The 25,477-nt window shown below is 40.1% G+C and overlaps 1 protein-coding gene and 1 long non-coding RNA gene across 2 annotated transcripts in view; one reads left to right on the plus strand and one right to left on the minus strand.

The window, feature by feature from the left end:
• LOC141374779 (protein eyes shut homolog) overlaps positions 1-11,743 on the minus strand; it is a 76,720-nt gene extending 64,977 nt beyond the window's left edge. Inside the window, exon 1 of the mRNA XM_073904933.1 lies at positions 11,481-11,743. The gene's annotated coding sequence lies outside the window, so the exon portion shown is untranslated. The remainder of the gene's footprint in view (positions 1-11,480) is intronic.
• Positions 11,744-12,221: 478 nt separating this feature from the next.
• Positions 12,222-16,729, plus strand: LOC112837896 (uncharacterized). Its single transcript, XR_003211842.2, has 3 exons — positions 12,222-12,416; positions 14,877-14,931; positions 15,944-16,729. It is a non-coding gene; the product is annotated as an uncharacterized lncRNA (long non-coding RNA).
• The last annotated feature ends 8,748 nt before the right edge of the window (positions 16,730-25,477 follow it).

Raw genomic sequence — 25,477 nt, forward strand, 5'->3', positions numbered from 1 at the left:
CCTGCATCTGAAGTCAGCCTGATGCCATGGCCTGGGCTCTTAACCTCTGTCCCTGTGGCAGAGAAAGAGAAGCTTGTGTCTGGTGGGGCTGTGCCACCTCCCACCACCACCAACCCTTCCTGAAGTTTCCTCTATGAGGAATAAGGGGAAGAATAAGATCTCTTAGGAGTTTTCTAAGGATTAAGTGATATTTAGTGTCTAGGTATCAGCGCAGTGCCAACCCAGCACACGGTAGGTTTCCAATAGATGCATGATTTTTTTTCATTTCCCCTTGACTGTGGCCTCATCTTAGCTTTGAGTATCTCATTTTCTTCTCCTGCTTCATTAATACAAAGCCCGGGAAGCAGGTATTCCTGGCCCGCATGCTGGAGCACGCATCTGCTCCCAGTTAACCTCTGGGGTCAGGGACAACTGTGGAATTTTTCTCTTTGTTCTTCTTCTTAAAGCTATAGCCCTGATTGCTTCAGTGCATTACTCTGATCTAACTAAAATTTTTTGGAGGGCCAACCATGGACGTGAAGTGAAGTGACTTGAAGGTATGGTTTGTTAGCGTCCATTTATATGTCTTATGTCACTTTCCTGTAATTTATTGAAGTGAAAATTTCTTGCCTTAAAGCACATAATATAAACAATGATGTATTTCAAACAACCACCACTAATTGCATCCTCAAATTTAAGTGTTCCTTTATAACATTGTTCTGTGAGTAGCTTTGAGAACTATATGGGCAATTTCTATTTTTACATTTGTCAATTTACAAAGTTACAGATGATATTGACATTTATACTATAAGATAGAGATTTTTAGTGATTGATATAGTGAGTTTTTTCATGAAAAGAGCTGGAACTAAGCTCACTTAGCATGCCGAACACAAGGCCACAGTGAATCTTAATGAAACCAGGCTTAGGAAGAAGATTTTCAGACAAAGCAAGGGATATTTGTTGGATATTACTTAGGAGCTGGTCCTAAGAAGGACGGATTTAGCAAGATTATGTTATGCGAGTGGTAAAGGGGGAGGAAGGAAACAGTAGGTGATGACTTTGGATGAACAGTAGTTAAGAATAACGAGATCTAGGAAGTGAATAAAAATCCTTTTAGAATGTACAGAAACAAAACAAAACAAAACAAAACAAAACAACCTTGGTCTCTCATTGGCTAGAAAGAAGATAACATAACTCAGTTCCACAAATATTGGTATGCAGAGAGCTTTGCAGTGGGTGTGTGGTGGTGAACCATATTTAGGATTATAATAACTCATAATGTTGCTTATAGAAGATCTCATGGGGGAAGAAGATGAGATGCTGTGGTCAGAAAAGCATCCGGCTTCATAATGGACAGAGAACAGTGACTTAGCAACAGAAGCAAGGACTCAGTCTAAGTGAAGGGAAAGATGGTGGTCAGGGTAACAATGATAAATAATGGAAAGAAAGGAACCTTTGTGCACTGTGGGTGGGAATGCAAACTGATGCAGCCACTGTGAAAATCAGTATGGGGGTTCCTTAAAAAATTAAAAGTAGAATTACTACATGATCCAGTAATTCCACTAGTGGGTATTTATCCAAAGAAAATGAAAACACTACTTTGAAAAGATACCTGTACCCCCATGTTTATTGCAGCACTATTTACAATGGGTGAGATAGCGAAGCATCCATTGATGGATGAATGGATACAGATTATGTGATACATATATATGCACACACACATATACACATATTCACAGTGGAATACTACTCAGCCATAAAAAAACAATGAGATCTTGCCATTTTTCAACAACATGGATGGACCTAGATGGCATTATGCTCAGTGAATAAAGTCAGGCAGAGAAAGACAATTGCTACATGATTTCAGTTGTATGTGGAATCTAGAAAACAAAATAGACAAACAAACAAAAGAAGCAAAAACAGACCCTTAAATATAGAGAACAAACTGGTGGTTATTGGAGGGGAGTAAATGAGGAGATGGGCAAGATGGGTCAAGGGGAGTGGGAGGTACAGGCTTGCAGTTATGGAATGAATAAGTCACCAGGATGAAAGGGCCAGCAGAGGGAATATAGTCAATGGTTTTGTATTAGCGTTGTATGGTGACCAATGGCATCTACGCTTGTGGGCACAGCATAACCTATGAATCGTATGAATCACTATGTTGCACACCTGAAACTAATGTAGCACGGGTGAAGGATGCCCCTGTGGATATTCTGGAAAGAAAGATCAAAGAGGTTGAGCTTTACTGGATTTGTTTGTTTGTAGTTTGTTTTTAAGCCTAAGGGTTTTAGTATTTATACCAGCAGTTCTCCAACCTGGTGGGACCGTATCAGTACAGCCTCTGATTAACTGGCAAGTATGGACAGGAAGGGGAAATCCGTTATAAAGGAGGGAGGAAGGGTACCAGAGGTTTCAGATAGTCAGCCCAGGAGAAATCATACAGGTTACTTTGACCTGAAGGAAAAAGAGAGAGACAAAAACAAAGAAAATAGGTAGACCTTGGCAGCATCCCAGCACACCATATGGTGACTGTAATGGAATTTTTATGAGGAAAAAACCATGCAAATTCAGTAACAGTAATTAGAGTCGGTCTCATTAGCTTAACCTTGAAGGGACGCCTGGAGAAGAGTAGCTAGCGGTTGGAACCATTGATTCATCAACGAAGTCCTTAAAAGGAAGAATAAGACTCGTGTATGAAAGAACTAATCCAGGCCTATGCACTGGAGAGAATTTCTGGGAGGACCTGTTCTGCTGTTTCTCTCACTGATCCTGATCAGTCACTGTTTGTCGTAAATCATAAAGCTGCACGTGCATGTGCTCTCACTTGGTCTGCTTAGAAGGAGACCCAGAAATCAGAACCACTTGCCTGGGAAGAGGCAGGAGCTCCTTCTCAGGTGCCCTGGTGAGATTCAGAACTGTTGTAAGGCTGTTTCTTGGATTCTTGGGCTGTTCCTTGGTTGTTCTGAGGGCACATACTGGGAATCTAAAATGTGTATAGAGACAGTGCCCTAAAATCCCTGTGTCTTTCAGCACTCACCAGGCCTAAAGTTTATCATTGAGACTTTTAATGTCACAGAAGCATGATAATTCTTGTTCTGCTGTCCAACAATCTTTTAATTCCAGTAGAAAGAAAAACTTTCTGAAGTATGAAATTTTGATTTATAACTACAGAAAGAGTGAATGCGATTCGTTGTTATTTCTTCAAACTATTCTTCCAATATGGTGAAGTATTACTATGTATTAAATCTCATTTACCTCTCTAAAAATGATAATGTACTTGGAACCCACAGAGGTAAGCAGTGCCCCAGGTATCACAAAGGCACGAGAGTTTAATCTTGGGCTCTTTGCTCATTGAACTTCTGGCTGCTCATTTCCTCTTCTATCTTTTGAAAAAATGGTGATGATAATACTAACACAGGGTTGTCTCTAGCAATAACTTAAAGTGTTTTATGAAATCTTTGCAAATGGATTCAGAAATTCTAAGTGACAAGTGGATTTTTCCTCCTCCTTCTTCCTTTCCTGTCCTGAGTGAAAGAAAAGATGGGAGAGGAGCCACCAGGATGATGCCGTGACTTTCTGGCCCACTGAACCCTGCATGGTGAATGGCTCCTGATTACTGGTGGGAGTTCCCTTCTGAAAAGCCCGTCCTTGTGCACAGACACTTTGTGAGTATCTTTGACTATTATTCCAGGGCCTATAAAACTTTTAGATTTCTGAAAGAAGGAAACTGCCTTTCAGTCAAATACTCTTGACATTGGAATACACTGATGCTGACACAGAGACACCAAATAAACATAACTAAGCTTTAGTTGACTGTTCAAATTGTCATGAGAGGGTATAGCCAGTTTTTAGAGAGGAAGCTCAATTAGACATCAGTAAAGAGTTAGACAGGTGTGAGTGATTTCAGGAAAATAATGGAAGAAGCTTATGAAATTAAAATCAAAGCTAACGTGATGCAAAGCAAAAATATGTCTAGCTTGATGTGTGAGAAATAAGACCTAAAAGAATGAAAATCTCACCTACTGGAACAATATGTATTAAGTGGTACAGGATTCTAGGCACTCAGGCCATTTTTACTCCATATGTAATGATGGTATGTGGTTTAGTGGGTGCTAAACTAAAATTAAGATGACTGGAGGTTTTGGGGCACCTGGATGGCTCAGTTGGTTAAGCATCTGACTCTTGACCTCAGCTCAGGTCTTGATCTCAGGGTTGTGAGTTCACACCCCTCATTGCTACTTTTTTAGTATATGTGCTGCCGAAGTGAGCACACCCCTCATTGCTACTTAAAAAAAAAAAAAAAAGATGACTGGAGGCTTTTGAATTAACTCTTAAGGAGCATATACTCTCGGTTTATCTTAAGATCTGTACTGTACAGCTTCTCTCTCTTTTTTTCTTTAAAAATTTATTTATTTTAGAGAGAGAGAGAGAGAGAGAGTGGGGGGGAGGGGCAGATGGAGAGAGAGAGGGAGAGAAGCAGACTCCCACTGAGCATGGAGCCCCACACAGGGTTCGATCTCAGGACCCTGAGACCATGACCTGAGTGGAAACCAAGAGTCGGACGGACGCTTAACCAACTGCAGCACCCAGGTGCCCCTGTACTGTACAGCTTCTAATCATAGTGGCAAACTTTCAGCTTCCTGTTCTGCAGATATGACCATTAAACTAAGGACATTCTAGAGCTTTGAAAGCATCAGAACCATACACAGCCATGTCCACGATGTTTCTTTGGTAGCCATTGTGTACAGTGGAGACCATGTGGTTTCTACTTCAGGAGATTAAATGATTAAAATGTGGGCAATGTAAACTGGCTACTGTTTGTGACCAAGTCAAGATGATGTCCTGACTTAACAGTTGTGCTGGTGAAGAAGCAGTGAGGGAAGGGCAACAGCAACAACAAATGCAATGCTGTGCTCAGAGCACATGATAATTTGATAAACCACATTTCCCAAGGCTACATATAGCACATATTTTTCTATGTTTTGAACTGAAAAAGCTGAGGCTAGAAAAAGTGGGAGGTCTGGATCTCTCTTGCTGTTTGCTGTCAGAGATGAGATCATGAAAATAAGGGATGTGAGCACCAGTTTGTGGGTACACTTGAATTTCCATAAAGTGCCCACTGGAGGTGTGGTGTAGAACAAAGAGTGAGAATGTGGGCTTGTAGGTGACAGATTGGCACTTGGCCCCTCCTCTTTTTTTTTTGTCCTCTGGATGTTCTTCTGTGAGATCAAGGTTATGCCCATTGAACTATGCATAGATGGATATTCCCTTCCATATAAATAAATAAAAAAAGGAGGGCGCCTGGATGGTTCAGTCGGTTAAGCGTCAGACTCTTGATTTCGGCTCAGGTCATGATCTCGGGTTGGTGGGATCAAGCCCTGCGTTGGGCTCTGTGCTCAGTGCAGAGTTGGCTTGAGGATTCTCTCCCTCTGCCCCTCCCCCTGTTGGCACGTGCACTCTTTTTCTAAATAAATAAATAAAATCTTAAAAAATAAAAAAATAAAAAGGAGGGAGGATTTGCAAGGATCTATATATTTCTGTCATTTCAACTCTGTTTCAAAGCACTGGTCAAATGTGGCAATTATCATGTATTTCTCAAGTCAGTAAAGTGAATTAGTTTAACTTTTTTTGGACAGTCTTAAGAATTCAAATTATTTAACAACTTAGACAACTTTGACACTACAGTCCAGGATATTTAATTTCACAAAAGCTAAGATTTGCTGGTTTTAGATTGTCAGGAAGAAATTCTCACAATTTCTAATCACTCTGACGTGATTACCAAAGAAAATAATGAACATTCTTCTATAGGAGAAAATATTGGGTTCGAGCATACGCTGTCAGTTATGTTACAAAATGCCTCAGTACTACGAAATTGGGAGATGTGTTATATTGAGGAATTGGCTACAACCTGCTCTCTCATTCATCAGGCATCTTCCTTCTGCCCCATCTGAATCAAGGTTCTATAAAGAACAGGCTGAGCTGATTGGATTTTGTGACACGCCCCCCCTTCATTTTTCTTTTTCTGTACTGTAGATGACATTCATTTCATTTTTCCCCCCAGAAAAACATCAAGCTATATTTACGTGCTCTTATTTCTGTTACAGTTAATAACCGAGGGCTTGAAGTAAATAAGAAATTATTTGGCATGAAATATGAGGTAACCTTTCATAGTTAATTACCACAGCACAGAAGACCTACAAGCTAGGGACTGACAGAAAGTTATGTGCACAGAGCACTTGTACATAGATCAAATAAGCAGGAAGTTCTATATTTTTTTCTGAACAATTCTATCACTGTATTATACCTTCATAATATAGGCTAATGATGAGATTTTAACTTATATTTCAGTGATGTGAACAGAGAGACACATGTGCCCCCTCTATCCTTTATTTAGGTCCTACCTTCTTCACTGCCATCCACATCGATCTCGATATACAGTATTACAAGCTAACCGGGATAGTCTCTGTCTTCAGAGAGTCTTTCAGTTAGTGAAAGAATCAATAAGTATGTAATTATTGATTTCTCACACAGTACCAATCCTGTGAATGATGCAGCTGGGGATACAAAAGATATTGAAGGCGTGGGTTGTCTAAAAGGAATTTAAGATGAATCTTGCCGAGGGGCAAGATTAAGATTACGAACTTGCCACTATTCTAGTGTTTTTGATTTATGAATATGGTAGCTTCGTATGATTTGAAGTCGTGACTGTGAAAGACAAAGCGGTATATTATTATTGTGGGTTATAAACTGCAAATTACGGGACATAAACTGCAAGTTGTACATAGGCTTTGTGTCGATAGCTGTAAGGAGCCCTAAATTCATCAGAGGCCCTTGGGCAGTACTGGAAAAGGGAAAGAGAACTGGGTCAGGCATTCCAGGCGAGAGGAAGCCGGGAAGGGAGAGTGAACGCGGGCGAGTAAGCTGGCTGCTGACGCAGCGGGCGGACTGGGGACTCGCTGGGCGCGGGCGCGGAGAGGATGGGACCAGGAACGCAAGCGGGGCGCCCTATCTGTACAGGACTGGTCGAAATGGGAGGCACAGAATGAGAAACACGCCAGCGGAAAGAAATTCCCTGACCGTTCTCCTCGGACGAGCGCTCTACTTTCTGAATTCCATCTTCTGTATCAGTTACGTGCCTCTTTTCATGCAGCGATGTCTATGTTCCCGGGACGCATTAGACGCTGTGACGGATGCTGTGTGCACTGGACATGGCTTCGTAGCTCTGATTTAGTGTTGTTAGGTGACAAAATTTTAAGTCCGTATGTTGTGACTCCCTGAATCGATTATAAGATTTAGTGTAACAAGGACCAGGGATTTTGCATTTATTCTTTCAAAAACATGTAATGAGTGTCTATATGTGAAAGCCACTCTTGTTTTAAAAAAGGAAAGCCATTGTTCTGGCTCCCAAAGAGATCCAGGCAGTTAAAGAAGATAGGATATCGGTTTCCAGCCAACCGCAGCAAGATTGATTCTTAAATTTTCCTGGAAGGGTTAAAGACTTCAAAGAAGAATGATCTTTTGAGCTGAGGCGTAAAGGATAGAAGTGTTTTGGAGGCAGGAAAGCGAAGTGTGGGTGGCTCAGGAAGGTGCAACAGCCCGGCGCAAGCACCGAAGTGGAGGACATGGTGACACGTCGCAGAAGGTCCACGTGTCCAGTGCCAGCCGGCTGTAGGGTGGAGGGAGGGAAAATGAGGTTGTGCAAGAGGCAGGGGCTGGGTAAACGTCTGCACATAGCAGGCCAAGGATCTTACTAGGTGGTACGTTGTGATGAAGCGTGCTGATTAGGTAAGATAAGTTTGGATCTGAATGTTTAGAATGATCCCCTGCAGCAAAGTGGGGCAGAGAGGGGAAGAGGGGCATGACCAGCAGGGAGACCGGGACGAAGGCTGCTACCGCCGCGACAGTCTGTGACCGACTGGGCATGGTTAGGAGAAGAAAGAATAAAGGAGAAAATACAAAAAGCAATTGGGAGGTAAAACGACAGACTTTGGTGTTGGGTAGGATGTGGGTGACAAAATGAAGAGAAGGCAAGGACCGTGTCTGTCTTATTCATAAGTGTATCTCTAGTACCTAGAAGAATGCCTCATCTAGGGCCCCAGCAAATATTTATCAAAATGAATAAAAGGGAGACATCTAGATGACTCCTGGGCTTCTAGCTGAAGCAGATGTTTATTAATGGCAGTTGCCAGCAGAAGGGAGACAGGAAGGGAAGATAATGTAATCACCCGTGGATCACTGTGAGACATAGTGGTGGTTTCTAGAAGAGCCAAGCTATAAGACATACACTATAAGGAAGTGGGGGGTATGAAAGGAAGACGAGCTAATAAAGGAAATGGCAAATATGACTGCAAAAACACAGGAATAGGATTAGGTTAGGTCACCATCGCAAGTCAAGTGAGACATTATCAAGCTAAAATGTTTGACAGGGTGATTTGTCCAGAGCGTTCAATGAGAATGAAATCTGGCAAAACCAGTGCTCAGCTTTGGGGAACGCAGGGAGTAATGTCATCAGTGTTGGGCATTTAAGGTCCCTTGCCTCTTTATGTGGACGTGTCAGAAATGAGAGGTTGGCTTACATTTCATTTATACAAACTCTGCGCCTTTGTGAATCTTTTAACCTGAGAAAGATAAAGGCAGCATAGGAAATGGTGATTTTAGTGGTAACAACCAATAAGCAGATCAGAGATGGATATGACCAAATGATTAAGAAAAACACCTAAGCATGGAGATAACACTGACTTAGATCATAGTTTCTTATATAGAATGGACAACTGCAAATTGTATGGTTGATATTAATCAGAATCACTACGTTTTAAAGGAATGGGTATTTCTTTAATTAGTAACTTTATGTGACATAAATTGACGAATCATCCCAACACATGACATTATGGGCAATATTATGTACCTTAGATCTCCAGATATGGTCTAATTTAGTGGGTCCCTGGAGGTTTTGAGTAGTTGCTCTCAAATATTAGTTACCTAAAAAGCACCTAATGTGCTGGATAAAATTCTATTTTTTGATGCAAGAGTGTTTGGGAATTAGTATCTTAACAAGAACCCTCATGTGATTCTGAGACAGGCGTGAAGAAGTCCTACTTAGAGAAAACACTGCTTTTAGTGCTACTTGCATTTTTAAGCTGGTGTTCTTGTCCCCTCAGGTGGTCGAATGTGGAATTGCATACTTCAGATTTCCTATTTTCACTCTTTGGACAACAGAGCTCCACAATTTATCTACCTGTTCCGTAGCCTTTATTTAACCATTTTATAAACCTAAAAATGCAGTGCAGCATGAACATTCAGCTCCTTGCTTATAAAGCAGATGACTAGAGAAGACCAAAAAATGTCACAAGAAAGATTCCATAATTTACAAATGCTATGGCTAAAACATTGCTTTTTGCTTGTTTGTTTTTGAGAATTTTGAAGGACTCTTCATAGAAGAGTACTGAAGAGTTACTTGGTGGCAGCATTTTCATGGGCCAAGTGTTTATCCTTTACTTGGGTTCTCCTTTTCAGTCACTCAGAATTTAGAAGATTTGTTTTAAAACAAGACAGACCCAGGGTCTTCAATGCTCATTTCAATTTTTCATTAGCTGGTTTCTTGTGTGTGTGGGAGGGGGTACTAATTAAAAGGATATAATCGATAAACATAGGATGAAGGATGTGTGGAGTAAAGAATCAGGGGTAAAAATTCCTTCTTTCCCCTTCTTCCTCCTTGCCTTCTGGCAGACACTCAACAGATATTTATTAAAACCACCTGAGAGCTTTCGTGGGCAAAGTAGTGATACCGGGGACACCGTTTTTATGAAGGAAGAGAGAAATTTAGCCAACCAAAGTTTGTACGCGAGGGGCTGTGCTCCACGTGCAGGGCAGGCGATTATCAAGGCTCAGAGGCAGGGGAGATTGCCCGTAGTGGTGGGAAGAGGGTGGCCACTGGCAAGATCCTAACGGAGAAGATGCCATCTGGACTGGAAACCTCTAAAATGGCTACTTTTTAAAACCTTGCGCAACTGTGTTGCTGTCTTACACATCATACAATGATCTGTTTTTCGGGTGGTTCTCGTATTCGTTCCTTCGGTACTGATTACGCGTCAGGCAGTGTGCTACATGTAGGTGTCTAAAGCTGGAGACGACTGCCTTGGTCTCCAACCACATAGAGCTCCCATTCTTTTAGCGGAGACAGACAAAAATAAATTATCTAAAAAATAGATTAAAAATTATAAATTGAGGTATAGGCTTTGAAGAAAATAAATAAGAAACTGGGGTAGAGAATGGGTACAGTGTGATAGCATCTACTTTTGTGAAAGTGGCTGGGGAGGGCCTCCCTGAGAACATCTAAGCTGCCGTGTTACCGAGTCCTACTCTGTTTTAAGTGCTTTTCTTGTATCAGCTATGCTAATCCTCACAACTCCATTAGAGAATGTACCATTACTAAACCATTTGCCAGTGAGGAAACTGAGGCAGAGACATTAAGTAACTTGACACATGATCTGTAGGTGGTGGAGACTGGATCCAAGTCTATATGCCTGGGCCCCACAGCCTGCTCTCTTGACCCCTCTGACAGCCATCTCTTGTCAAGGCAGAGGAAAGAGCCCGCACAAAGCCTCTGCGACAGGGCAGGGCTGGACGGTTAAGGCACTGAAGAAGACGTGTACCAGAGGAGCACAGAGACTGAGAGAGCTTGAGGTTGGAGATGGAGACGGGGGCCTGATCCTGAAGGCCCCCTGAGGACACGGTAGGGAGGTCTGGATTGCATTCTAAGTACAGTGAAAAGTCACAGGTGGGTTTTAAGCAAAGTTTTTTTAAAAAAGTAACTCTCGCTGTAACTTGGAGACTGATCTGCAGGCAGCAACAGCGGGAGGGAGATCAGTTTGGAGGAGGTCATGCAGTTTGGCAGGAGAGATGGGGCCGAGATTCGAACGGACTTTGGCGGTGGAATGAACAGCAGTTCACATGATGGAAGTGCTCCCCCGCCCCGCCCCAGGAAATGGTCGGAGGCTGGCACACCACCCTTCACTTGGGATGTGCACTCCTTTCAGACACTTGTTAATACTGAAACCACTGTTCAGAATTAGAGGCAGTCACTGAACAAGTCAAAAAGAGAGTCTGTTATTTACCCTAGCATAAGAGAACTCTTGATGGTTGTGAGAAAGGTTCTTTTCTGGTGTAATATGTTGATTTCACAGATGAGAATACTGAACTCAGAGAAAGTAGGTAAAATATATGTGCTTTTCCTTGATTCTACAGAAGCATAACTGGTTTCTACTTAAGACAGACAAATTTAACTTATAGGTTGATTTCCCACCAATTCTAGGGCATTGGAGGACTTTATTACAGGCCTGGCACTTTCTTAATTCCTTACTTCTTTAATTTGGAGTGGTTTTCCTTTCAGGGCAACCATTCCCATTTCACAACACATGGTGAAATACCTTCTGAGAACTTCCCTTCTCTCCTTTTGTATGAAAACAGAAAGAAACAGAGGAAAGGACAGTCAATAAGCTGACCTCTCACATGACGTATTCACCTTCTCTGCCCTCACGTTTGCCCTGCCGGAATTCTTGTCCTTGATGAGAAGCAGCAGCCCTGGTGTGAACAGGGCTTTGGAAAGAGTCAGGGAACGTCTGAACACTTTGGACTACAGGGAACATGCTCGAGGCAGGAGGCTGCATTTAGGCAAATGGGTCCTTTATCCGAAGCTAATTAGAGCATCCCTGAAGAATTTCTAAAGTACTCTTAAAAGAAGCTAAGCAAGTCCTAGAGGGTTCAATTAATCTTACCATGGCCCTTCTGTCCAGTGAAAAATATTAAGTTATTTTGCAGTGCCGAGTGATTATTTGCCAGCCGAAACTTCAAGTGGAATTCATAACCGGAGCCGATGTCTGGGATCCGTGAATAAGCCAGGAATGAAGTGTATCCAAAGGCATCTGTGCCACTGAACCTGGGCTGAGAAATTGCAATAGCTCTGTTAAAACCCAAACCAAATAGTTAAAATAAACCTGGGCATGTACTTGTAAAAGGAGGGTTATGTTTTGCTGATGCATCTGGCCAGAGAGTCTGTTTACTATCACGTTAATTAGACTTAAGTGCCCTTCAGCATTGAGCAACTAAGTGACTCAATGGGGAGTTTCAAAACCAGAACAAAGGAAGTGCAGTGTTTTGAGGTCCTGTATATAAAGCTTTCGCATACCCTTTTTACATAATGAAGAATTGACTTAAAAAGCAAAACCCTATATTTGAAGAGTAATTTTCGAAATAAGAAAGATCACTGGTGGTCAAAGTGCTTGCCCAGGTGCTTTGTAAACGTGATTTGGCATCTGAACACTGACCATGATTTAGAGAGGAACTTGCAGCTTTGAAACTGGGCTTTTCGAATCCTGCCCTTCTGGAAAAGCCAAAGCCATAGGTCGGGGTGGGAAGGCCAAGACATGGGCAGGCAACAGGTCAGTTTCCAACACCATGCTGTTTGTTAATGACCAGAACTTTTCTTTTCGTAGAAATCTTTGTTTAAAAAAATACGTTTATTCTTGCTCTGTTAAGATGCTTGTTAAAAAAAATGAAAGCATAGGTTTCGATAGGACTGAAACTATAGGGAGATTTAGTAGAAACAGGAAATGGTTAAAAAAGAAGTTCAAGAGCCAGTGTGGACAGAACAGAATTTAATTGAGGGGTCCTGTTAGCCAGCGAGGCTCTTTTCGTCCTGCCTCTAATCTTGCTTCCAACTTTTCTCTTTGATTGCTCTGTTTTGTTTGTAAATAGTCCTAACTGGCTTCTATTTCCCCCACTCTGAGAGGGTCACAGGAAACAGGAAGGGGGCCCTTGATCCCTATCCCGGTCTGTTAGGGATGGTGTTCCCAGATTAAAAGATGTTCCTAGGATCTATTTTTATTAGTTTGAGACAGCTTGGCAGAGGGAAGAAGAGCTTGTTTTGATTACCTTATATTGCTCTCCTATTCTCTAGATACGTTGCCTCTCCTAGGAAGTTGTAAAACTAGAATTTTTATAAGCCTTAAGAAATATCTTCACTCTGGTACCTAATGCTTAAAACAAAAGAGCTTGTTATGTCTGGTTATAATTGTTTATACAGCAAATAATTGTACTATCCTGGGAAAAGTGATTCTACTTATCAGAGGATTTATTTCGGTTTGTTTCATATACAGTTCAAGTAGGGTGACTGTGTGGAATCAGCAGAATAAGATTTTGTTAAAATCTTACCAGTTTATTCCTTGGGATGTATGGTCTAGGATAAGTGTTCTTTTTCTCAAAACTCATCAAAATCTGAAGCATGATTTTGACACATTCCACCTCTTACATTTATTTTTTTATCTAATGAAGTAATTTATGGTTTGTGTTCCAAAGACAAATAAGGCTAGGCTCTTTCTGGCAGGGATTTCACTTGCAGTAGCCCCATAGATAGGATAGTTGAAGGAAATGAAATGTAGTGGAATTGAAACAAAATAAAAAACTGACAGTGTTTGATGCTGCCATTAAAAAAAACCAATAGAATTCAACTAAATTTAATACTAAAATAGAGGAATTGGGGGTTGTTTTTTAGGAATGACTTTTTAAACAATATTTCTTCCTGTTAATAGTTTACAATAACTGGGTCTACTTAAAAGTTTGGTAGTACATTCAGGTTAAATCAATATGAAATACATATACATATACATACAATATGAAATACATATAAGATACACACCTTATATGTATTTCACTGTCAGACACTGTGCTAGACACTGGTGACACAAAGATAATAAAGCACCATCCCAACCCTCAAGGAACTAGTGTGTGGTCAATTAATTGATCCAAATGAACTGGATGGAAAGTTGAATTGAAAGCTGATGAGCAGCAATTCACCTGGCAGATAAAAAGGAAAGATAATTTCAGGTTGAAAGAAGAGCATGTTTTCAGGTAGGGAGGCCCAAACAGCGTGTCATACTCAAGGAACTCATGGAGTACGTCACTTTTAGAATGAAGTATAAAAAAGAAAAGTACAAGCAAATGTAATGAGATAGTCAGACAGGGGTCCAATTATGAAGGGCTTGATACTTTCTCCATAATCTCTGAGTGGTTGGTCAAAGTCAGAGTTGCCTTTTAGAAATACCACTCCAGGGATGAAATGTGAAGGCTGGATTTGATGGGGAAAGCTGGAGGACCAAACTTTTGTTAAGAACAAAAATGAGGATTTTGATGATACCAAGAAATCCAGTAGTGAGCTAAGCTTACACTGAATTGTAAATGTGAGGAAATTTATGGGTCAGTCATGGAAAAAGATAACAGTGTGATATTTATTTAAACAGTGAGGAGAAATGTGTTATCGGTGCTAGTATCCAATCAGAATAAGTTTATGACACAATTTCATACTACTGGAAAGAAGTACAATGTATACTGAAGACTGAGGATAACCATGCACACAGGAAAGGGCCTGTCACACTCTGCATTTCTGAGCCTAAAGCTACACTGTCGAATAATGTAGACACTCACCACATGTGGCTGTCAGTACTGACTTGTGGCTAGGCTGACTGAGAGGCCTTAGTATGGAGAAAAGAATTTAAAATATCTTTTTTTTTAAAAAGATTTATTAGAGAGAGAGAGAGAGCATGCGCTTGAAGTGGGGAGGGGCAGAGCGTGAGGGAGAGAGAGTCTCAAGCAGACTCTGTGCTGAGCACGGAGCCTGATGTGGGGCTCGACCTCATGACCCTGAGATCATGACCTGAACCAAAACCAACAGTTCGACACTTAACAGACTGCACCACCTAGGAGCCCCAAGAACGTAAAATATCTTACTAATAATATTTTATACGCATTAAATATTGGGTTAAATAAAATATATTATTAAAATAAATTTCACCTGTCTCTTTTTATTTTTAAAAACATGGCTACTAAAAAACATAATTACATAGGCAGCTCACACTCTACTGAAGAACACTGCAGAGAGAACCCCCAGTCTCTGGGCAGGTAAGTGAGTTTCTAGACCCTTAGTTGTGATTTACTTCAAGGGGCTTTGTCTTTTGGTAACTCTAGGAGCCGTGAAAAGACAGGGTTTCTTAGGGGAAGAGGAGGAATCAGGAGAAGGGGTCAAAGAACGTCCATCCCACTATGAAGAGTCTCCTGTGTTCTCACCCTCAACCCCCTTCCCTGCCCTCACCCGCCCCCTCATCCCGCTGGGTCAGGCAGGAGAACGTGGAGGGACCCAGGTTAGAGAAAGGGGACTTTCAACCTTACAAATGATTCTTTTCAGTTCTTGAAAGTAAGCCCTTTATGATCTTCAACCAGGCAACATTTGGTTAATTTGATTACTCTATTACACGAATTCCCAGATCAGACTTCTAGAAGCGTCAGTCGTCATCAAATTAGTAGATTGAACAGATTGTAATGGGAATATTTTAGGGCTATTAAGTGATTTTTTTTTTCCTTTTGTAATCCCTAGTTGCCTCATGGTTTCCATATGTGAACTTTTGCATTTTTTTCTTCAGTTCTTTTACAGTTACAGCAATAGATTGGGACCATGAGGAAGGAAGGGGGATGTTGGGATTTGAACTGAATATTAATTATTTAGTGTGTGGAAGAAGGGAGCAAAATCAAAAACACTAACAGCAGTCTGAGAACATTTCAGGCAGTCAAAAAGCCTTATGTATCTCAACATCATTTAGGGTCATTAAAAATTCTACAAACTTTCAATGATGGGAAAATGTCGTTACCTTTTCTATAATATAGTGCTCGGTTGCAGGCTCCATGTGGAATCTCTGCACAACATATCACAATGCTCACAGAGTACATCTTAGCAAAAATTACCACAAAAAGGGTATAAACTTCTGTCTTCTGGAAAATTTACTATGGCAAAATTTTCTCATTCCCCATCGGGACAGAGATATAGCACTTGAATGTTTTAAATGTAACTGTACTTTTTTCTTTTAAAAATACTCTGTGGTTAGTCCTCTTACCTGAATTATTGACATTTTATGCATAGAAGTGACCAAGATGAGCTCTTGGGATGTGGGAAGAAGACATATATAAGAGCTCAGACTACAGAACACCTTCCTTTCAACTCTGCGACCAGTGATGCCTCCTGAAGCCCACTGGCCGCGACGTATGAGGCATTAAACGTCACGGTGATTGAGAAGAGGCCGCTGGATGCACCCAGCTCGGACTCCATTTTGGATTGCCTCACTTTCTATGTAAATTTGGGCAAGGTAGCTTCTCTGTTTTAGTTTCTTCATGTGTAAAATGAGGATGGTAAGAATATCCAACTTTGTGTGAAGAATGAGAAAAGTAGGTGGCTGAAGGAAACACATCTGAGCTAATCACAGATCTCAAGTGGGCAAGCCTCTTGCACAAATTCTGTAATTCTACTACATTCTCCCAGTCAAGTCACTAAGGCAACTAATTTATACCTCTTCTTTCCCCCTCCAACATCTAACATTCATCATTTCTCAATTAATGATCTTGCTTCTTATTTCACGGAGGAAAATAAACTAAAAACAGAGAACTACCCCATCCCTCGGCCATCAGACCCTCCCCGCCTCAAATCTTTCATTTTGATTGAGATGTTCTGCCTTCCCTCTGGTTACAAGGCTGACTCTGCCTGGGTATCAGATCCACCCCTCATTTACTTAAGGGCATTGTTTCAGCAATTCTTTCCCATTTCCCCAGGTGAGACACCAAATTCTTCTTCTCTACTGAATCATTCCCTTCAACATCAAATATGCTGAGATATCTCCATCTGAAAAAACTGCTTTCCTCAGCTCCACAGTCCTCTCTAGCTGCTCCTTGTTTTTCTACCTATCATCCTAGTAAGAGTGTTCTAAAAAGTATCTGTGTTGACTTTTTTTTTCTTTCTTTTCTTTTCTTTTCTTTTCTTTTTTTTTTTTTACCACCTATTCACTCTTGATTTCACTCTAGTCAGCTCATCTTCTCTCTTTCCTTTGAAACTTCTGATGTGAAGGTCACCAGTGACCACCATCTTTTTAAATTCAATGCCGATTCTGTTTTCTTATTCAGTTATCTCAGGAGCAGTTGACAGTTGATTCTTTCTTTCTCTTGAAATGCTTCCCTCACTTGATCGTCATGGTATCATTCTCCGTTAGCATTCTTCCTGCCTTCAACTGCTCCCCATTCCCCTTTTCTTTCAGTTGTGTCCATCTGCCATCACTCTCTATCTCCTCCTATGTACCACCTACAGGAAGATGAGTCTTAAATAAGAATCTTTATCCTTGACTTCTTTTTTTTTTCTATTCATTTCAGAGCTCCACACTCATATATCCAACTACCTACTAGATATTTGACATACATTTGTATGACCAATGGGAATCTCAAACTAAACATACACAAGACAGAACTCTTTATTCTCATATCCTTATAACCTCTCCTTCCAACCACATCTCTTCCCCAATCTTTTCTGTCTTTGTTCAGAACAAAAACTAATCATAACCTAAATTGTTTCTTTCTCTGCCATGTCAACCGGTTGACTGGAAAATCCTGTTCATTTTCAAAATATCTCCTGAATCTCACTACTTCTCATCACCTCCATCAATGCCACCAAAATCTACTGCACTATTCTCTCTAGCCCAGACTACTACTGGTTTCTTAACTGGTCTCCTTTGCCACCTTTGTCTCCCTGCGGTTTCTTTTTCATATTGTAGCCGGTGTGGCCTTTAAATATTAATTGCATACTTCAAAATCCTCTAGTGTTTTCCCTTGAATTTTGAAATTAAAAAAAAACCCAACTCTTTAGCATAGCCTCAAACCCCTACTCTCTGAATTTATTTTATTTGCATTTCTTCTTGCTCATTCTGCTCCAGCCTTGCTAACTTCTTTGTGTTTCTTAAACCAAACATGCTCCCAGGTCAGGGCTTCTGCTCTCTAGTTCCAGTGCCTGAAACATATTCTCCCTCACTTTTTTCAAGACTCTGCACAAGTGTCCCCTCGTCACAGGGGTCTTCCCTGACCACCCTACGAAATTATTAATTCCTCCTACCCCCATCACTCTCTAGTTCTTTAACCTGCTGTGCTTACTACAGCTTAATTACATAATGTGCTATTTGTCTATTTCTTACTGTCTCTCTCCCCAATTATGTTTAATTTTTTTACTGTCTCAATCCCCTAGATTGTAGGGCTCATCAGGGCACAGAGCTTGCCTGTCCATTGTCAACTCCAGGATGTACAACAGTGCCTGGACTCACATGGGTATGGGATACATCTTTATCAAATGGTTGAGTGGATACATATAAGGGGCTTACCATTGTGTTGAAAAAATGGTGACACTGATATGTAATTTTTCTGCTGTTATTGTTTATTTAATATCTTATTGTTCTGTTCTTATGTCACAAAAGAAAGAACCTGATCTGTTGGATGAAGTTGGGAAAAAGAATTTCTATACCGACACCAATGCTAACCATTGCTTGGTTGATTTTTTTTTCATTTTTCTAGTCATTTGCTTCTAAAGAATAAGAATATCTCTGGACTTTTGCAAAGATATTAGAATCTTAATTTTTCAAGGGTGGGCAAAAATTCAAGTAATATATTCTATGTTGATACTGAAAATCAAGGAAGACACCCCCAACTTCACAAATCAGTTGTTTTTCATAACTAAGTTGAATAAATATAACTATAATTTCATAAGTTCTTTCTTTTAAAATTGTTTTATGTTTAATATTTGATAATAATGTCTTTTGAACTCGTAAGATAAAAATACCATTGGGGCAATTGATAGTTTTTGACAGAAACTTTTGGCTTTTACATGACAAAATATCTGTATGATTCCCTCACAATCTTGTTTAAAATTTTACAGTATGGACTTGAGAATCTCAAGTTCCTTAAGTTCATTAAAGAATTTTTGAAAATGTACAATGTTTGCAGGATAGACGGTCTTGTCTAAATCTATTTTTCGGAAATAAAGTTCATTGCTCAATACAAAAGACAAGAAGGAAACAAAATAAAACTGTGGTTGATTTTTACTGGGATTCTGTTTTCTATATAGGCTGCTGTATATAACCTTAGCTGACTGGACACCAGGGAGCGCTGAGCTAGTAAAACTGCAGTTCAGTTCTTCCCTCCTCTATTATGTATTTTAATGAAGCAAGCAGATGGTAGATGGATTTTCCCCTGGAAACTGCTGATTTTGAAAGACTTCGGTATGCCAGTTTTGCAAGCATGGTGTTTAGCAGCATAGACTACCTCGAAATACACATTTAACTCTGCCAGGAAAAAATTCATATACCCTTAGGCAGATGGGTAAATTTGCAAAAGTACAAGACCACTGCTCACCTCTCCAGCTTTCTTTTGTAGATTTGAGTGTAAACATCTTTCTTCTCTCTTTGTTCTTAACTTCTTCTTAGTAAGATAGCAATAGATTTAGCTCAGTATCCTGCATAAGTGCAATTAGGGTATAAAACCATATATATGATCACTGTTGTTTCTATTTCTGTTGTTGAATAAGCTCCTTGTCAAACATGCTTCCATACTGTTCAGCATTAACATTCAGAAATAAAAAAAGTGGTAACCTACAAATGTGATTTTCATTTAAAGGGAAGCGAAAAATAAGTCTCTTCTAAGATGTTATTAACAGTAATAGGTGATGGTGACTTGTACAGAAAACACACACTTGCCTATTCTTTCTGAACTCAAGATAATACTCAATACATGAATAAAATCAAGCTCTCTATTCAAATGGATATATAATATTCAATTCACCCTCAGTTATAAACATGAAATAAGTATCATTGGTTGCCAATTCCTGCTCATACTAAATCATTCAAACATTCTGTGTAGATACAGAATTCTACCATTCTTACTTCTCTAATTGTCAGCAAAAAGCTAAGAACAAACAGAATTTTACATTAAGATAAGAAAACTGATGAAAATATGGAGCATCATTATTTCCACCAGCAAAAGAAATGGTAACTGATCAGAATCCAAAGCAGCACATTCTTTTTAGATGTGTAATTCTTAGAAATTAGTGCCATCTTCTGGCTTCTCAAAGTACTGCTTTCAATCCAAACCAGATAATGGTAGATTTTTCACAGTACCATGAAATGTCAAAGAAGAAGAAAAATCTCCAAAAGATATGGGTCACACTGTAGATCTGTGTTACAGTTTATGGCATAAACTTTGAGAAGGGTCTCGGGCATCCTGTATCTATCATTCACATTACATAAACAATGCAGATTTATCCCAGATTAAATATGCTTTGTAGTTTATTGTGATAAAGTAAAATTCCCAGATGTCCACACATGGAATATTTGAGAACTGATGTGTTTGGAACACTTTTCTCATTCCTAAGTGGTGAGTTTCTTCATGTTAATGGATTCTTAGTTAAGAAATTAAGACACATCAAGATTGGAGTGGGTCATCATTCAAGTTCAGGGGAAATTTTAAAAAAGCTTTTTAATCTATTATTTTTTAAGCTATGGATATATAAACATATTTTTATATACTCCAAGGTAATAAAAACAACAGCAATGATATGAGCTCCTATATTCTAATTGCTAGGTGCCCTCTCGGAATTATTTTATTTCTCAGAGTGCCCCCATGAGATGTTCTTACTCTTGTATTTCTTTCTTTTTTTTTTAAGACTTTATTTATTTATTTGTGAGAAAGACAGAGAGCACTAGTACGGGGAGCAGCAGAGGGAGAGGGAGAAGCATGCTCCCTGCTTGGCAGGAAGCCCCATGTGGGACTCGATCCCAGGACCCCGGGATCATGACCTGAGCTGAAGGTAGTTGCTTAACTGACTGAGCCACCCAGGTGCCCTACTCTTGTATTTCTATCATATAGATGAGGCTCAGAGAGGTGAGGTCACACAGCTATAAAATGGCAGAGTCAGGATTTGAACCCCAATTCATCTGACTCCAAAGCCTTCTGTGTTCTTTCTGATGGTGGCTGGGATATTCATGACGTTGGCTGATTAAAAGCTATTGGTAGATATTTATATTATCAAAGTTTGTACTCAAATTGATTTCATACAAATTTGTCTTATTTCCTTGCCCAAGTCTTGGTCCATGGACTCATGAAAAAAGGCAGTAATCTTATAGTCCCTCTTCCATATTTAATAGAAATGTAAATACATTTAATTGCCTTGCAGTGCCAACCGTTTAACTGGTACTCAATATATACCAGTGAATTTATCAATAGATAAGTTTGAATAGGAATTTAATTATTTTATAATATGCAAAGAATATAAGTGAAAAATAGTGGTTAAAAAGATCAGTATGTTGGGATGCCTGGGTGGCTCAATCAGTTAAACGCCTGCCTTGGGTTCAGGTCATGATTCCCGGGGTCCTGGGATCGAGCCCCGTATCGAGCTTCCTGCTCAGGGGGGAGCCTGCTTCTCCCTCTGCCTGCCGCTCCCCCTGCTTGTGCTCTCTCTCTCTCTCTTTCTCTCTGGCAAATAAATAAGTAAAATCTTAAAAAAAAAGATTATGTTTGTAAAGTTTTCTAAGTGTTTGAATGCACACACACACACACAGACACACACACATATATTCCAGATAATTAACTATAATTTTCATTTTGTTGTATTGTGTAGAAATAGCTTAGAAGAAGCAAAATCTAAAAAGGACCCAAATAATAAGAATGATTTATCAATAAAACTGATTTATCAAAATAAAAAGGCTGACGTACTCTATGAGAAAGAGAATTAAGAAATTTGTACTAGAGATATAGTGGGAAACTATTTTTAAGACATCTGTGGTTTAGCTGTTAAAGTGTTGGAAAAAAGCAGCAGCATACTGCAAAATACTAACCTATTTCTGGGGACCACTACACATGATGTTTCAAACGCATATAATAAAGGAAAGATTTTATATTAATAAATATGGCATGAGAGATTATTCTAAGTCATATTACGAATAAAACAAATAAAAATCATCAGCCAGAATTTGTGGGATTTAAATTTTGTACAGGAATATTATTTTTGAATGGACAAGATCTTGTTGTATATAAAAGCCCCAAGACTTCATGTACTAATAGTAAGCAGGTGCCTAATTCAAACTATAATGGTATATAACAAAACTACAAAAAGGACTAGAAGATTAAGAATTAGAGACACAGTATGCTAACAACAACCAGGAAACATAATGAAATAAAATATTTTATTTGTTATAGCATGAAATACTTGGAATAAAACTTACCTATTAGGTTTCTTAAAGGTTAGAGTCAACAGAAACCAACCCTGGCTATCCTAAGCAGGAAAAGAATTTATGGGAAGGTGATAGGCTAGCTCATAGAATCAATGGGAAGACTGGAGAACCAGTGGGTAGAAATAGGCTGAAATAAAGGAATCTAGGCAGTTCAAGTTCACATTGTGTGAACAGTGTCATCAGGATGCAGTCATTGTCACCTCTAGGACTGGGGACAGTTATGTGGCGACCTCAGCTACAAATAATTTCAAAGTATCGCTCTCTCTTTGGATGACTTTCTTAACATTTGTATCTTGGGGTATCTCATTGGCCTATCCTAGGTCATGTGTGTGCACACAAGAAGGAAGTGCTGTGTAGCTCAAAACAAAAACAAAACACAATAACCAATAGATGTCTCTCAGAGACCTTTGGGGACCCAGTGTCAATCTGCATTCTTTCTCTAGTACCTGCATTTTCAAATTAAAACTTCCTTCGGTGACAAAGGAGCCAAGAATATACAATGGGAAAAGGACAGTCTCTTCAATAAATTGTGCGGGGAAAACCAGACAGCCACATACAAAACTAGACCACTACCTGACACTGTGCACAAAAATAAAATCAAAATCAATTAAAGATTTGAATGTAAGACCAGAAACCATAAAACTCCTTGAAGAGAACATAGACAGTAAGCTCCTTGACATTGGTCTTGGCAATGATTTTTTTGGATTTGACACCAAAAGCAAAGGCAACAAAAGCAACAATAAACAAGCCGGACTACAGCAAACTAAAAAGCTTTTGCATAGCAAAGGAAACTATCAGCAAAATAAGAAGGCAACCTCCTAAGTGGGAGAAAATATTTGCAAATCATAATCTGTTAAGGGGTTAATATCCAAAATATATAAAAAAAATTCATACAACTCAATAACAAAAAAACATTTCTGATTTAAAATTGGGCAAGAGGACCTGAATAGGCATTTTTTCAAAGAAAACATACACATGGCCAACTGGCGCATGAAAAGGTGCTCAACATCACTAATCAGGGAAATACAAATCAAAACAACAGTGAGATCTCACCTCATGCCAGTTAGAATGGCTGGTATCAAAAAGACAAGAACTAACAAGTGTTGGCGAGGTTGTGAAGAAAAGGCAACCTTGTGAGCTGCTGGTGGGAATGTAAATTGGTGAAGCCACAATGAAAAACAACATGGAGGCATCCCAAAAAGTTAAAAATAGAACTAACCATATGATCCAGTAATTCTAAAATGAGAACACCAACTGAAAAGGAGACCCAATTTCCATTTCACTGCAGCATTATTTATAATAGTCGAGATACGGAAATAACCTAAGTGCCCATTGTTGGATGAATGGATAAAGAAAATGTGATGTATATATGTACAATGGAACATTATTCAGCCATAAAAAAAGAAGGAAATCTTGCCATTTGTGACAACATGGATGGATCCTGCGGCATTAACCTAAGTGAATTAAGTCAGACACGGAAAGACAAAAACTGTTGATCTCACTTATGTATGGAATCTAAAACAAACAAACAAAAACCGAGCTCGTAAACACAGAGAACGGACTGGTGGTTGCCAGAAGCAGGAGGAGGGGAACAAAACATGTGAATGGGGGTTAAAAGGTACAAGCTTCCAGTGATAAAATAAATAAGTCACAGGGATGTACTGTAGAGGATGATGACTACAGTTAATAATACTGTATTGCATCTTTGAAAGTTGGCAAGAGAGTTGATCTTGGACGTTCTCATCATATGAAAAAAATTTTATAACTATGCATGGTGACTGGTGTTAATTAGACTTATTGTGATGGTCATTTTGCAATATATACAGACACAGAACTGTTACACTGTACCCCTGAAATAGTGTATTATATGTCAATTATATCTCAATAAAAACAGAAAGCAAAGCAAAATAAAAACTTCCTCTGACATAATGCAACAATCCTATATAATTTTTAAAAGCCATTCTCTTTTCCAAAATGGAGTCTTTTTAAAGTCTTGTCTTTTATTGCATTTTGTTCCAAGTCCAAGATCTTGGCAGAGTGGCCATTTCTCCTCATTTTATGTTGTGATTCCATCCTGTTATGGATAAGGTCTCAACAGTTACTAAACCCAAGTACTTTCCGTAGAGACCAGGCTGCACATGACCATTGTAATGATATGTGTGATTTTTCCTGGTGAGAAAATCAACGGTGCTGCTCAAACTGCTGTGGTTTGCTGTGCATCAGAGTCCACAGAGGGGTTCCACAGGAAGGAACTTGATATGGATAGCTAATTATAATGGGGGAACCAGAAAGACAAATGGGGATGGTGAGGCCACCCAGACACTGGCGACAGCTGAACAATTGAAGGTGGCTGCCATCGCTAAGGCTGACAGGACAAGGGGAAGACCCAGTGTTGTTAAAATCCCAAGAGCCAGACTACCTGGTGGGAGCTGGAGCCTTCACTCGGGCTGCTCTTCAGGACAAGGGACCACGGGTGGGGAGGCCTGGAACCATAGCGGATATGGTTACTGGTAGGCAAGCCACCAGAAGCAGGGGAAGAGGGATAAATACTCTGGATTCTCTCTTCCTCCTACCCCCCGGTCTTCTTCCTCTGGTAGGGAAAATGAAGTCTGCACATGTCTGAGGCATAGCTCTCAGAGAAAACAGGCAAATGACCGGCACACATTGCCATGAAAGCAACTGCGAGGCTACAGTCCTTATTTCCAGAACTGGTCAGGAGGCCACCTCGGGTCTTATAACTCCCCTCCTTGAATGCTGTCTCCTTTCAGGTAGGGGAAACAAATTCAAATTCTTTCCTCCGTGTTCTTACAGGAGCCTTGACGCGGATGAAATTCTATGCCTGGTGTGGTGATGCAAGCCTTCATTCCTGAGAGCCCCAGCCATGGTGGGCCTGCTGTCGAGGGCTTCAGGAGACCTCTGTCAACTCTTAACACTAGATGTGTGAGGCAGAACCCCAAAGCAGACATCTCACTTTTGCATGTGTGCACGTGTGTGTGTGCATGTGTGTTCACACCTACATCATGGCCTCCAGTAGCAGGCTAGTGAAGCCAATGGCAATACTCCTCAGAATAAGGTTTCTAGGGGCGCCTGGGTGGCTCAGTCGGTTAAGCATCTGCCTCCAGCTCAGGTCATGATCTCAGGGTCCTGGGATGGAGCCCCGCATCGGGGTGGGGGTGGGGGTGGGGGTCCTGCTCAGCGAGGAGCCTGCTTCTCCCTCTCCCTCTGCCCCTCCCCACCACTCATCCCCCCTCTCTCTCAAGTAAATAAAAATCTAAAAAAGGGAGAATAATGTTTCTAGATTAATGAAGTAAAATACATAGGATTATAAAATAAGCCACCTTTTGGAAATATACTTGATAAAATAT

The sequence above is a fragment of the Callorhinus ursinus genome, unplaced genomic scaffold (genome assembly GCF_003265705.2).
Source record: "Callorhinus ursinus isolate GAN/ISIS: 27379988/994484 unplaced genomic scaffold, GSC_fseal_2.0 scaffold22, whole genome shotgun sequence".
In the NCBI taxonomy this organism is placed as follows: domain Eukaryota; kingdom Metazoa; phylum Chordata; class Mammalia; order Carnivora; family Otariidae; genus Callorhinus; species Callorhinus ursinus.